This window comes from Ranitomeya variabilis, chromosome 5, assembly GCF_051348905.1.
Source record: "Ranitomeya variabilis isolate aRanVar5 chromosome 5, aRanVar5.hap1, whole genome shotgun sequence".
NCBI lineage: Eukaryota > Metazoa > Chordata > Amphibia > Anura > Dendrobatidae > Ranitomeya > Ranitomeya variabilis.
This window is the reverse complement of record NC_135236.1, coordinates 659,100,241-659,116,761: the sequence shown is the minus strand read 5'-3', so window position 1 is coordinate 659,116,761 and position 16,521 is coordinate 659,100,241. Positions and strand designations below refer to the sequence as shown.

The 16,521-nt window shown below is 45.0% G+C and overlaps 1 protein-coding gene across 1 annotated transcript in view; it reads right to left on the bottom strand.

The window, feature by feature from the left end:
- Positions 1-16,521, bottom strand: part of CCND2 (cyclin D2) — a 559,919-nt gene that overhangs the window by 348,238 nt on the left and 195,160 nt on the right. The window lies entirely within an intron of this gene.

Below are 16,521 nucleotides of genomic sequence, written 5' to 3'. Positions count from 1 at the left end.
AGAATGTTAAGGCGGATGCCCTTTCTAGGAGTTTTGAGCCTGATTCACCTGGCAACTCTGACCCCACAGGTATTCTTAAGGAGGGAGTTATCTTGTCAGCCGTTTCTCCAGACCTGCGGCGGGCCTTGCAGGAGTTTCAGGCGGATAGACCGGATCGTTGTCCGCCTGATAGGCTGTTTGTTCCTGATGATTGGACCAGTAGAGTCATCTCTGAGGTGCATTCTTCTGCGTTGGCAGGTCATCCTGGAATTTTTGGTACCAGGGATTTGGTGGCAAGATCCTTCTGGTGGCCTTCCCTGTCACGAGATGTGCGAGGCTTTGTGCAGTCTTGTGACGTTTGTGCTCGGGCCAAGCCTTGTTGTTCTCGGGCTAGTGGATTATTGTTGCCCTTGCCTATTCCTAAGAGGCCTTGGACACACATCTCGATGGATTTTATTTCAGATCTGCCTGTTTCTCAGAAGATGTCTGTCATCTGGGTGGTGTGTGACCGTTTTTCTAAGATGGTTCATTTGGTTCCCCTGCCCAAATTGCCTTCTTCTTCCGAGTTGGTGCCCCTGTTTTTTCAAAATGTTGTTCGTTTGCATGGTATTCCTGAGAATATCGTTTCTGACAGAGGAACCCAATTTGTGTCTAGATTTTGGCGGGCATTTTGTGCTAGGATGGGCATAGATTTGTCTTTTTCGTCTGCTTTTCACCCTCAGACTAATGGCCAGACCGAGCGGACTAATCAGACCCTGGAGACATATCTGAGGTGTTTTGTGTCTGCTGACCAGGATGATTGGGTTGCTTTTTTGCCATTGGCGGAGTTCGCCCTCAATAATCGGGCCAGCTCTGCCACCTTGGTTTCCCCGTTTTTCTGTAATTCGGGGTTCCATCCTCGATTTTCCTCCGGTCAGATGGAATCCTCGGATTGTCCTGGAGTGGATGCGGTGGTGGAGAGATTGCATCATATCTGGGGGCAGGTGATGGACAATTTAAAGTTGTCCCAGGAGAAGACTCAGCTTTTTGCCAACCGTCACCGTCGTGTTGGTCCTCGGCTTTGTGTTGGAGATTTGGTGTGGTTGTCTTCTCGTTTTGTCCCTATGAGGGTCTCATCTCCTAAGTTTAAGCCTCGGTTCATCGGTCCGTATAAAATATTGGAGATTCTTAACCCTGTTTCCTTCCGTTTGGACCTCCCTGCATCCTTTTCTATTCATAACGTTTTTCATCGGTCGTTATTGCGCAGGTATGAGGCACCGGTTGTGCCTTCCGTTGAGCCTCCTGCTCCGGTGTTGGTTGAGGGTGAGTTGGAGTACGTTGTGGAAAAAATCCTAGACTCCCGTGTTTCCAGACGGAGACTCCAGTATCTGGTCAAGTGGAAGGGATATGGCCAGGAGGATAATTCTTGGGTCACTGCATCTGATGTTCATGCCTCTGATCTGGTTCGTGCCTTTCATAGGGCCCATCCTGATCGCCCTGGTGGTTCTGGTGAGGGTTCGGTGCCCCCTCCTTGAGGGGGGGGGTACTGTTGTGAATTTGGATTCTGGGCTCCCCCGGTGGCTACTGGTGGAATTGAACTTGTGACATCATCTTCCCTGTTCACCTGTTCTGATTAGATCTGGGTGTCGCTATATAACCTGGCTTCTCTGTTAGATGCTTGCCGGTCAACAATGTTATCAGAAGCCTCTCTGTGCTTGTTCCTGCTCCCAGACATCTACTAGATAAGTTGGACATTCGTCCATGTTTTGTTTTTGTATTTTGGTTCCAGTTCACAGCTGCAGTTTCGTTACTGTGTCTGGAAAGCTCTTGTTGATCAGGAATTGCCACTCTGGTATTATGAGTTAATGCCAGAGTCCTAAAGTAATTTCTGGATGTGTTTTGTTAGGGTTTTCTACTGACCATGAAAGTGTGCTTTCTGTCTTCTGCTATCTAGAAAGCGGACCTCAAATTTGCTAAAACTATTTTCCTGCTGCGTTTGTTGTTTCATCTCATATCACCGCCAATATATGTGGGGGGCTTCTGTCTCCTTTTTTTTGGGCATTTCTCTAGAGGTGAGTCAGGTCTTATATTTCCCTCTGCTAGCATTATTTAGTTCTCCGGCCGGCGCTGGGCATATAGGGATACAAAATAGGACATGCTACCTGGCTACTTCTAGATGATGCGGTAGGTTTAGTTCATGGTCAGTATAGTTACATCTTCCAAGAGCTTGTTCCTATAGAGGCTTATGCTAGTTCTCTGGCCATGGAGATCATGACAATAATCTACAAATTTTCAAGATCCCTCAAGCTGGCCATACACATGAGCATTCAACTCTACAGGAGAGAGAGAGGACCCGCTGACCATAAGAGCTTGCACTCTACATATGAGTCTTACCCAGTGACTCTTGAGATGGAGAACGACTCTACTGTGCAAACTGTGTTCCGCTGGGAGCTGCTGATCTGTGATGGCCCCAGTACTGACACTACTGTACAAAGTATGATAATCTGCTAGATGTCAAAGCTGCAGGGCATTATGGGGCATCCTGCATGGCCATGCAAAATGACGTTTGCCTCCTCTCTGAAGCTTCAGCAGTATGGAAAATGGTGCCAGGCAAATTGTTTTTTACAAACTATGAAAGGTTTCTCAAAGGGTTCAAGTTTATGTGAAACTGGATATTTGGCTAGAACTTGACCCTACATAGATCGATCTTCTTATCTCTAGTTGTCACCACTGGACAACCCTTTAGATTTAGCCATCAGAAACTAATTTGCGAAGGGTTGACCAGTTTACATTATTTTTCAAGCAAGCTATATATTCCTGCTGGATGGGTGACGCTGCCAGAGGTCAAACCCCGACCGATCACAAGGTGGTGGCTTCGATGACTATAGACAGGAAGACAAGAGAAGAAGTCCATCGAGCTGCCACTTCTTTACTTCCAGGACTCAAAAAAAGGACTCATTCTAAGAAATTTATTTTATAAGATGCTAAGGAGTAACCGTCATCGAAAATTATGGTAAAAATGGAGTCACATACTAAGAAATTTTTCTACTACGGGAAGTTCTCCTTTAAGTAAAAGCATTGTTCAAGGGAGTTGAACTTTTGGAACTCTGGAAGAGGAAGTCCAGAGGACCAAGTGTTTTTTCACCTGCCCCAAGAACAGCAGGTGTGGGCAACACATGCTACAAGGATCATCTGATCAACAGACACAGGGAGACCTATTACTGATTAAGCCAGTCAGCTGGGTGTCCAACCTCTGTCCTTGCCCAGGGTATCAACATCACAGGCGAGCCGCCTTCCTTCATAGAGACTTAAAAGTACAGTAGCTATCTTAACTTCCCGGCTTATCACTCCCAGCGGCAATAACTGAACTATTCAAAGCAGCAAGGACAGAGCAGAGGCAGAACAAAGATAATGGACTATAGACATCACAAGAACAGAGCGGGGACATTTGGAGGAGACACCTATAGACGGGCTGAGTTGCAACATTAGTCATGTCCTTATCGCTCGTGGGCACCGCGGTGTGTTGTCTTATGCTATTAGTTTAATGGGGAAGTTGGTTATTAACTGGTAAAAGCAAATGAGTCACATTTTCCTTAAAGCGCACACATTGCTGACGCATGGACGCAGCAATGACCACTAAGAGACGGCAGAAAATTAAGACAAAATGCACCGGCAAATAGTCCGTGCACCACGTTGGGTTTTGGCTTACGTCGTTGAATTTGTCCCAGGTTATTTCTTGTAGACGATGTAAGGTTACTGCCAATCATTCAACTTCGCCCCTTCTGGCAGTAGGCTGAAGTTTACAAATGCCACGACATGCAGCGTGCTGCAGTATAGGGCTCAATCTGTCGCCTCTTGGGCCTTACACTTCTAATTTGCCAGCATGATGCAGAAGAGCCTAAGACAAAATCAACTTAATGCCCATTTTGGAGAGACAGTAATTGGTGATGGAACATTCTTCCTGACTATTAAACAGTACCCTTGACCGCAGTGGGCTGGAGTTTACAAATGACCACGAGATGCAGTGTGCTGTTGCAAAGGGTTCAGTCCCTCACCTCTCATAGGCCTTAGACTTCAAAACTGTCATCATGATGCTGAAAAACCAGAGATAGAATCAATCTAAAGTCCATTTTGACGAGACAGTAATTGGTGAATCACTGTTCTTTCTGATTATTCAACTGTGTTGCTTCCTGCAGTGGGCTGGAATTTACAAAATGCCCACAATATGTAGTGTGCTGCTGCATGACGCCTCTCCTGGGCTTTAGATTTCTAAATTAACACATGACACTGAAGAGCCAAACACAGAATATCAACCTAATGCCCAGTTAGATGAGACGGTAATTGGTGATGGAACATTATTCCGGACTATTAAACTTTGCCCGTCCCTGCAGTGGGCTGGAGTTTACAAATGCCCACAAGATGCAGTGTGCTGCTGCAAAGGGCGCAGGCCGTCACCTCTCCTAGGCCTTAGACTTCAAATCTGTCATCATGATGCTGAAAAGTCACAGATAGAATCAATCTAATGCCCATTTCGACGAGACAGTAATTGGTGAATCACCGTTCTTTCCAACTGTGTTGCTTCCTGCAGTGGGCTGGAATTTACAAAATGCCCACAACATGTAGTGTGCTGCTGCACAATGCTCATTCTCTTGCCTCTCCTGTGCCTAAAGCTGGCTATACGCATTACCTGGATGTCAGATGAACAATGCTTAAGCTGATCGTTCAGCCGAAAGCCATCTCAGCAGATTCTTTCAAACACAGTAGCTCTTTTTTGGCCGAGCGCTCCTTTGCTCCCTATGAGAAAGCTGAGAACTCACACATTAGCATGATATTCTATTATTGGAACATGTAAAGAGGCCATAAGGCCCAGGACAGGCAACAGGCAGGCAGAAAATTCCAGCCTACTGCAGCAAAACTATCACCAGATTTCACAAAACAAACTCCATATATTATTAGATTTATTAAACCTGATGAGACTGATATACTTACTTTGAAAATCCATGTCAAACTATCTGTATCGGTTTTCAAACCTGATATTAAAGGGAGAGCATTGTTTCCTGAACTCCAGTCCTCACGGCCCCGTAACGTATCATGTTTTCAGTATTGGAATTACTATGAAGGTATCAGCAATTGCCCCAGGTTCTGTCACCTGTGAAATACTAAGGAAATCCTGAAAACATGATCTGTTGGAGATGCCGTGACACTGGAGTTAGAGCTTTCAAAATTAACATTTATAATGCATTGTACGGCCATTCTGACACATTATCAAAGTAAGTACACCAGGCTGGTCAGGGCTAATAGATTTATTTAATAATGTATGCGGTTGGTATTGTGAAATCTGGTGAAAGATCTGCTTTAATATATTTAAAGTGGCATTGTGCTAAAAGAAAATTGTCACCATTCACAAAATGTGCGCTACTCCATCTGGAAGCAGCGAAAAGTAAGGACCGAGACTCTTATTCTAACACTGGGTCACATGCTGGGCTGCTTGCTGTAGTTTTGATAACACATATCCTCTGCTGCAGCTCAGCTAGTCCTCTCAGTGATGAGCTCCTTTTATGTAGTTCTTCATATTTATGAGGTCCCGCTATCCCCAACCCCTAGCACTGATTGACAGCTTTCTGCCTATGCACTGTGCATGCAAAAAGCTGTTAATCAGTGGTGTGCGTAGGATTTGTCAGAGCTCAACATCAGGGGCGTACATAGAAATCATGGGGTATCTTAGCTGAAGTCCTGATTTGGCCATCTCACCCCCTCTGTCCTAAAAATCTATGTGATGGAGTAGGTGGGGTCATGACACATTGGCATAGTCACAGAAGGGCATAGCTCCCAACTTTTAAAAGACAGAGAGGGACATGCATTTTGGTACTTTCAAATAAATGTTGCTCTATTGCAAGTCCTTAGTATTCCCCTTACTATAATACATCTTTCATGGAACAATGACCTATGATGCCAACAAAAATGCCCCCCCAAACCAAACAGTGAAGTCCTCCACATGCACAGTATGATGACCACACAGTATCCATTCAAACAATAGGATGGCCCATATTACCCCAATATAGAAAAGTTCCTACAGTTCCTCCAAACAAATTAGGAGGCCTCCAGTGAGCCCAGCACAATATGATGACCCACAACACAGTATGATGGCCCTCTACAGTCCTACAACACATTATGATGATCCCCACAGTCCAACAACACAGAATGATGGCCCTTCACAGTCCAACAACACAGTATGATGATCCACACAGTCCAGCAACACAGTATGATGATCCCCCACAGTCCCGCAACACAGTATGATGACCCCCACAGTCCCACAACACAGTATGATGATCCCCCACAGTCCAGCAACACAGTATGATGATCCTCCACAGTCCAGCAACACAGTATGATGATCCCCCACAGTCCCACAACACAGTATGATGATCCCCCACAGTCCAGCAACACAGTATGATGACCCCCACAGTCCCACAACACAGTATGATGATCCCCCACAGTCCAGCAACACAGTATGATGATCCCCCACAGTCCCACAACACAGTATGATGATCCCCCACAGTCCCACAACACAGTATGATGATCCCCCACAGTCCAGCAACACAGTATGATGATCCCCCACAGTCCCACAACACAGTATGATGATCCCCCACAGTCCCACAACACGGTATGATGATCCCCCACAGTCCAGCAACACAGTATGATGATTCCCCACAGTCCAGCAACACAGTATGATGATCCCTCACAGTCCCACAACGCAGTATGATGATCCCCCACAGTCCCACAACACAGTATGATGATACCCCACAGTCCCACAACACAGTATGATGATCCCCCACAGTCCCACAACACAGTATGATGACCCCCACAGTCCCACAACACAGTATGATGATCCCCCACAGTCCAGCAACACAGTATGATGATCCCCCACAGTCCCACAACACAGTATGATGATCCCCCACAGTCCCACAACACAGTATGATGATCCCCCACAGTCCAGCAACACAGTATGATGATCCCCCACAGTCCAGCAACACAGTATGATGATCCCCCACAGTCCCACAACACAGTATGATGATCCCCCACAGTTCCACAACACGGTATGATGATCCCCCACAGTCCAGCAACACAGTATGATGATTCCCCACAGTCCAGCAACACAGTATAATGATCCCTCACAGTCCCACAACGCAGTATGATGATCCCCCACAGTCCCACAACACAGTATGATGATACCCCACAGTCCCACAACACAGTATGATGATCCCCCACAGTCCCACAACACAGTATGATGACCCCCACAGTCCCACAACACAGTATGATGATCTCCCACAGTCCAGCAACACAGTATGATGATCCCCCACAGTCCCACAACACAGTATGATGATCCCCCACAGTCCCACAACACAGTATGATTCCCCACAGTCCAGCAACACAGTATGATGATCCCCCACAGTCCCACAACACAGTATGATGATCCCCCACAGTCCCACAACACAGTATGATGACCCCCACAGTCCCACAACACAGTATGATGATCCCCCACAGTCCAGCAACACAGTATGATCCCCCACAGTCCCGCAACACAGTATGATGATCCCCCACAGTCCCACAACACAGTATGATGATCCCCCACAGTCCAGCAACACAGTATGATGATCCCCCACAGTCCCACAACACAGTATGATGATCCCCCAGAGTCCCACAACACAGCATGATGATCCCCTACAGTCCCACAACACAGTATGATGATCCCCCACAGTCCCACAACACAGCATGATGATCCCCCACAGTCCAGCAACACAGTATGATGATCCCCCACAGTCCAGCAACACAGTATGATGATCCCTCACAGTCCCACAACACAGTATGATGATCCCCCACAGTCCCACAACACAGTATGATGATACCCCACAGTCCCACAACACAGTATGATGATCCCCCACAGTCCCACAACACAGTATGATGATCCCCCACAGTCCAGCAACACAGTATGATGATCCCCCACAGTCCCGCAACACAGTATGATGATCCCCCACAGTCCCACAACACAGTATGATGATCCCCCACAGTCCAGCAACACAGTATGATGATCCCCCACAGTCCCACAACACAGTATGATGATCCCCCACAGTCCCACAACACTGTATGATGACCCCCACAGTCCCACAACACAGTATGATGATCCCCCACAGTCCAGCAACACAGTATGATCCCCCACAGTCCCACAACACAGTATGATGACCCCCCACAGTCCCACAACACAGTATGATGATCCCCCACAGTCCAGCAACACAGTATGATGATCCCCCACAGTCCCACAACACAGTATGATGATCCCCCAGAGTCCCACAACACAGCATGATGATCCCCCACAGTCCCACAACACAGTATGATGATCCCCCACAGTCCCACAACACAGCATGATGATCCCCACAGTCCAGCAACACAGTATGATGATTCCCCACAGTCCAGCAACACAGTATGATGATCCCTCACAGTCCCACAACACAGTATGATGATCCCCCACAGTCCCACAACACAGTATGATGATCCCCCACAGTCCCACAACACAGTATGATGATCCCCCACAGTCCCACAACACAGTATGATGATCCCCCACAGTCCCACAACACAGTATGATGATACCCCACAGTCCCACAACACAGTATGATGATACCTCACAGTCCCACAACACAGTATGATGATCCCCCACAGTCCCACAACACAGTATGATGATCCCCCAGAGTCCCACAACACAGTATGATGATCCCCCACAGTCCAGCAACACAGTATGATGATCCCCCACAGTCCCACAACACAGTATGATGATCCCCCAGAGTCCCACAACACAGCATGATGATCCCCTACAGTCCCACAACACAGTATGATGATCCCCCACAGTCCCACAACACAGCATGATGATCCCCCACAGTCCAGCAACACAGTATGATGATCCCCCACAGTCCAGCAACACAGTATGATGATCCCTCACAGTCCCACAACACAGTATGATGATCCCCCACAGTCCCACAACACAGTATGATGATACCCCACAGTCCCACAACACAGTATGATGATCCCCCACAGTCCCACAACACAGTATGATGATCCCCCACAGTCCAGCAACACAGTATGATGATCCCCCACAGTCCCGCAACACAGTATGATGATCCCCCACAGTCCCACAACACAGTATGATGATCCCCCACAGTCCAGCAACACAGTATGATGATCCCCCACAGTCCCACAACACAGTATGATGATCCCCCACAGTCCCACAACACTGTATGATGACCCCCACAGTCCCACAACACAGTATGATGATCCCCCACAGTCCAGCAACACAGTATGATCCCCCACAGTCCCACAACACAGTATGATGACCCCCCACAGTCCCACAACACAGTATGATGATCCCCCACAGTCCAGCAACACAGTATGATGATCCCCCACAGTCCGACAACACAGTATGATGATCCCCCAGAGTCCCACAACACAGCATGATGATCCCCCACAGTCCCACAACACAGTATGATGATCCCCCACAGTCCCACAACACAGCATGATGATCCCCACAGTCCAGCAACACAGTATGATGATTCCCCACAGTCCAGCAACACAGTATGATGATCCCTCACAGTCCCACAACACAGTATGATGATCCCCCACAGTCCCACAACACAGTATGATGATACCCCACAGTCCCACAACACAGTATGATGATCCCCCACAGTCCCACAACACAGTATGATGATCCCCCACAGTCCCACAACACAGTATGATGATACCCCACAGTCCCACAACACAGTATGATGATACCTCACAGTCCCACAACACAGTATGATGATCCCCCACAGTCCAGCAACACAGTGTGATGATCCCCCACAGTCCCACAACACAGTATGATGATCCCCCACAGTCCCACAACACAGTATGATGATACCCCACAGTCCCACAACACAGTATGATGATACCCCACAGTCCCACAACACAGTATGATGATACCTCACAGTCCCACAACACAGTATGATGATCCCCCACAGTCCAGCAACACAGTATGATGATCCCTCATAGTCCCACAACACAGTATGATGATCCCCCACAGTCCCACAACACAGTATGATGATACCACACAGTCCAGCAACACAGTATGATGGCAGGCACAGGCCTTACACTCCCGGCCAGTCCCATAGGTAATGAATGAAGTGGTCCAAGCCTTTCACCCCATGGAAGTACTAGCGAGGCACACATCACTTCTATAGATTAAAGCGCTGGTGTATTCTTTATATGTCATATTGAACCCGTAATCCCCACTCAAGAAAACATTCACACTGTAATGTATATTGTAATTCTGACAGCTTCCGGATGGTGCAGAATGTCAGCAAAGTCAGCATCTGAAAGGAACATTCTGAGCAAAAAATATCATGTACTGGTGTTCCGCCATCCGACGTTTCGTCCATCTAGCTGGCAAATCACTCAGCGCCACGATCCTGGTCATTGCTCATATTGACTTATCTACATTCACAGACACTTTTTACATGGGACAAGGTCCCATTTATAGTATCATTTTTTCTGTATTTTTGCCTTTTTCTTGTATTTTAGGGAGCAAAATTTATAGCAGATATTATGATGCTGCCCATATAGGAAGAAACAAAGATTCTGGTTCTTAGGAGGTGGTACTAAAGTAGCTAGCTTCTTTCCTATAAAGGGCAATAGTATAGCAGCTGGTTTCTTGCCAATAGAGGGCAGTATTATTGTAATTTGGTTTTTGCCTTAGAGTTATCCATAAGGAGCTGTATTATAGTAGTTTGCTTCTTTCACATAGAGGTCAGTATTCTAGTCGCTAGCTTCTTTTCCACAGAGGACAATAATATTGTAGATAGCTTCTAGTACATACAGGACAGTATTATAGTTGTTTTTAGCAGAGTAGCTTATTTCCTAAGAAGAGCAGTGTTATAGTGTAGGTCAACATACATAGTGACAGCTTTATAATAGATACTTGTAGTACTGAAGTAGCTAGCTTCTTGCTCACAGAGAGCATTATTATAATAGCTAGCGTCTTAACCTATAACCTAGAGAGGACATCATAGTAGCTAGCTTCTTTTCATTACAGGATTTCATAGTAGCTAGCTTCTTTCCACAGAGGACATCATAGTAGCTAGCTTCTTTCCATAGTACAGTAGCTAGCTTCTTGGCTACAGATGGTATAGTAGCTAGCTTCTTTCCATAGTACAGTAGCTAGCTTCTTGGCTACAGATGGTATAGTAGCTAGCTTCTTTCCATAGTACAGTAGCTAGCTTCTTGGCTACAGATGATATAGTAGCTAGCTTCTTTCCATAGTACAGTAGCTAGCTTCTTGGCTACAGATGGTATAGTAGCTAGCTTCTTTCCATAGTACAGTAGCTAGCTTCTTGGCTACAGATGGTATAGTAGCTAGCTTCTTTCCATAGTACAGTAGCTAGCTTCTTGGCTACAGATGGTATAGTAGCTAGCTTCTTTATGTTACAGGATATCATAGTAGCTGGCTTCTTTCCACAGATGGCATCATAGTAGCTAGCTTCTTTCCATAGTAGCTAGCTTCTTGGCTACAGATGACATAGTAGCTAGCTTCTTGGCTACAGATGACATAGTAGCTAGCTTCTTTCCGTTACAGGATATCATAGTAGCTAGCTTCTTTCCACAGATGACATCATAGTAGCTAGCTTCTTGGCTACAGATGGTATAGTAGCTAGCTTCTTTCCACAGATGACATCATAGTAGCTAGCTTCTTTCCATAGTAGCTAGCTTCTTGGCTACAGATGACATAGTAGCTAGCTTCTGCCCCTTACAGGATATCATAGTAGCTAGCTTCTTTCCACAGATGACATCACAGTAGCTAGCTTCTTTCCACAGATGACATCATAGTAGCTAGCTTCTTTCCACAGATGACATCATAGTAGCTAGCTTCTTGGCTACAGATGGTATAGTAGCTAGCTTCTTTCCACAGATGACATCATAGTAGCTAGCTTCTTTCCATAGTAAGTAGCTTCTTGGCTACAGATGACATAGTAGCTAGCTTCTTTCCATTACAGGATATCATAGTAGCTAGCTTCTTTCCACAGATGACATCATAGTAGCTAGCTTCTTTCCACAGATGACATCATAGTAGCTAGCTTCTTTCCACAGATGACATCATAGTAGCTAGCTTCTTGGCTACAGATGGTATAGTAGCTAGCTTCTTTCCACAGATGACATCATAGTAGCTAGCTTCTTTCCATAGTAACTAGCTTCTTGGCTACAGATGGTATAGTAGCTAGCTTCTGCCCCTTACAGGATATCATAGTAGCTAGCTTCTTTCCACAAAGTACATCATAGTAGGTAACTTATTACTTACAGAGGACCTCATAGTAGATAGCTTCTTTCCACAGAGGACATCATAGCAGGTAACTTTTTACTTACAGAGGACATCATAGTAGCTAGCTTCTATCCACAGAGGACATCATAGTAGCTAGCTTCTTTCCATAGTAACTAGCTTCTTGGCTACAGATAGTATAGTAGCTAGCTTCTTTCTGTTACAGGATATCATAGTAGCTAACTTCTTTCCACAGAGGACTTCATAGTAGGTAACTTATTACTTACAGAGGACCTCATAGTAGCTAGCTTCTTGGCTACAGATGATATAGTAGCTAGCTTCTTTCCCTTAGAGGGTATCAATGTAGCCAGCTTATTGCCAATAGAGAAGAGTATTAAAGTAGCTTGCTTCTTACAATTAGAAGGGAACTAACGGCTTTCTCCGAGAGGCTATCATAGTAGTCATCTTATTTCCACCCAGGGCATCATAGTGGCTAGTTTCTTTCCCAAAAATAGCATCACGGCAGCTAGTTTCATGCCCACAAAGGGTTATGATGAATTATAACTTCTTACCCTTTAGGTTAACATAATAGCAGCTACTCTATGGCCCATAGACGGCAAGTTTATAGTACTTAGATTCTTGTCTATACAGAGCAGTATTACAGTAAATGGGATGATACTAGTATTATTATACAGTATTACAGCAGACCTATTCTTGTCTCATTACAGAAATATTAATTATTTGACTATTAAATGTAAATATATACAGTGGGGCAAAAAAGTATTTAGTCAGTCAGCAATAGTGCAAGTTCCACCACTTAAAAAGATGAGAGGCGTCTGTAATTTACATCATAGGTAGACCTCAACTATGGGAGACAAACTGAGAGAAAAAAATCCAGAAAATCACATTGTCTATTTTTTTATCATTTTATTTGCATTTTATGGTGGAAAATAAGTATTTGGTCAGAAACAAAATTTCATCTCAATACTTTATCCTTTGTTGGCAATGACAGAGGTCAAACGTTTTCTGTAAGTCTTCACAAGGTTGCCACACACTGTTGTTGGTATGTTGGCCCATTCCTCCATGCAGATCTCCTCTAGAGCAGTGATGTTTTGGGCTTTTCGCTTGGCAACACGGACTTTCAACTCCCTCCAAAGGTTTTCTATAGGGTTGAGATCTGGAGACTGGCTAGGCCACTCCAGGACCTTGAAATGCTTCTTACGAAGCCACTCCTTCGTTGCCCTGGCGGTGTGCTTTGGATCATTGTCATGTTGAAAGACCCAGCCACGTTTCAACTTCAATGGCCTTGCTGATGGAAGGAGGTTTGCACTCAAAATCTCACGATACATGGCCCCATTCATTCTTTCATGTACCCGGATCAGTCGTCCTGGCCCCTTTGCAGAGAAACAGCCCCAAAGCATGATGTTTCCACCACCATGCTTTACAGTAGGTATGGTGTTTGATGGATGCAACTCAGTATTCTTTTTCCTCCAAACACGACAAGTTGTGTTTCTACCAAACAGTTCCAGTTTGGTTTCATCAGACCATAGGACATTCTCCCAAAACTCCTCTGGATCATCTAAATGCTCTCTAGCAAACTTCAGACGGGCCCGGACATGTACTGGCTTAAGCAGTGGGACACGTCTGGCACTGCAGGATCTGAGTCCATGGTGGCGTAGTGTGTTACTTATGGTAGGCCTTGTTACATTGGTCCCAGCTCTCTGCAGTTCATTCACTAGGTCCCCCCGCGTGGTTCTGAGATTTTTGCTCACCGTTCTTGTGATCATTCTGACCCCACGGGGTGGGATTTTGCGTGGAGCCCCAGTTCGAGGGAGATTATCAGTGGTCTTGTATGTCTTCCATTTTCTAATTATTGCTCCCACTGTTGATTTCTTCACTCCAAGCTGGTTGGCTATTGCAGATCCAGTCTTCCCAGCCTGGTGCAGGGCTACAATTTTGTTTCTGGTGTCCTTTGACAGCTCTTTGGTCTTCACCATAGTGGAGTTTGGAGTCAGACTGTTTGAGGGTGTGCACAGGTGTCTTTTTATACTGATAACAAGTTTAAACAGGTGCCATTACTACAGGTAATGAGTGGAGGAAAGAGGAGACTCTTAAAGAAGAAGTTACAGGTCTGTGAGAGCCAGAAATCTTGATTGTTTGTTTCTGACCAAATACTTATTTTCCACCATAAAATGCAAATAAAATGATAAAAAAAACAGACAATGTGATTTTCTGGATTTTTTTTTCTCAGTTTGTCTCCCATAGTTGAGGTCTACCTATGATGTAAATTACAGACGCCTCTCATCTTTTTAAGTGGTGGAACTTGCACTATTGCTGACTGACTAAATACTTTTTTGCCCCACTGTATTAGATCTAGGCTACAAATAAAGCAGCTCTCTCTCCCTCTCTCCCAGCAGGAAGTCACAGCACAATGTGAAACACCACTGATCAACGTCGGCCATGATTACTGGATGGGACAACTTACAGGTAGTCTTTACCTTCTACTCTCAAGTGTCTATATCTAGCGCTTCTCCAGTTTTCTTCAACATTTTCTTGACATCAAATAATTGATTACAGCTGCGTAAAACTACAATGTAATTGCAGAGAAAGGAAATCACGGGCACGCTATAACATGGGGGAAAGGATAATCACTGGAACGCTGCCGTTTCATGCCCTCTGTTAAATCATTTTCCTATGAGAAGCACAATCCTGCTGAGATTCGAGCAATGACTCCATAGATTCACGGCTCTATTTATAGTCATTAGTGGAAACCATTTGGCACAAGTTTCATAATGATTCATGCAGGAAGTCATAAAAAAAGCAAACATGCTTAATTTTCAAGTCATTTCCCCTGTAAGACAATAGGAGTTTAGAGATTGATGCACAATAATAGCAGTTAACGCTAAACAAAATGGGGAGGGGCGCCAGGAACGACTTCCATGTTTCCTCCGAAGCGGCAGATCCTTCTCTGTACAGCTGCTTTTATGTATACAAAACTGTACGAGTAGGAAAAAATGTTATTTAACCCTCCATGTGCACGGGATCCTTATATTTACAGAAGAGGTGTAGCAAGTGGAAAAGAGGACAGTATCGAGGATGGGAAGGGGTACGATTGCGCCATCACCATTGTTTATTGGGGCGCAATAAATGAAGTCCTCATACATTGTGCAGTGCACGTGGTTTAATAAGGTCTTCACTCATTACTAATAGCTGTTTTTATATTTTACATTTTATCGAATCCTAACGAGGGTTAGAGTTAGGGATTGATTTAGCGATAGACAGGGCTAGGGATAGACTTAGGGCATTTTAGGCGAGGGTTAGACTTTTTAGGCGGGGGTTAAGACTTTTTGGGTTAGAGTTGGAATTTTTGGGCTAAGGTTAAACATTTTGGGCGATGGTTATACTTTTTGGGCAAAGGTTAAGATTTTTTGGGTGAGGGTTAGACTTTTTGGGCGAGGGTTAGACTTTTTGGGCGAGGGTTAGACTTTTTGGGCGAGGGTTAGTCTTTTTGGGCTAGGGTTAGACATTTTGGGCTAGGGTTAGACTTTTTGGGCTAGGGTTAGACTTTCTGGGCGAGGGCTAGACATTTTGGGCTAGGTTTAGACTTTTTGTGCTAGTGTTGGACTCTTTGGGCTAGGCTTAGTTTTTTGGGCTAGAGTTACACTTGTGGGCTATGGTTAGGGCTAGGGTTAGACTTAGGGTTAGGGTTAGGCTTAGGGCCAGGGATCGGGTTACGATTAGGTTTACAGCTTGGGTTAGTTTTGGGGCTAGACTTCAGGTTACAGTAATAAAATTGTTAACTAAAAATAACTATTTTTTTATACTGAAAATTTTAGCAAAAAGCAGAAAAAAATCTAAGAAGTCAAAGCACAAACTATAATTATCTAAGTACGGTATTTTCATTATTTTTTAAAATATGTGCTTGGGAGATTAGGGTTGAATATTGAGCTGGTGGAAGGGGCTCAGTGAGTGCTAACAGTCCACAAATTAGGGGGTGTGGGCAAAATACTTGCTTTGCCAGAGGGCTAGAAACCCATTATACCCCATTGGGGGTGGGGGGGTCACAGGGGCATTTTTCCTGGATAAAAAATTCTTAGTGGTGTAAAATTTAGCAGTGAAGGCCATTTTGAATGTGTATGTGCCACTTTGAACTGTATCGGCATCAATATTATGCTGATACAGTTGGATCTTACGGTAGCACATGGAGCCATACCACGCTTTGCTCTGTAGGCTGC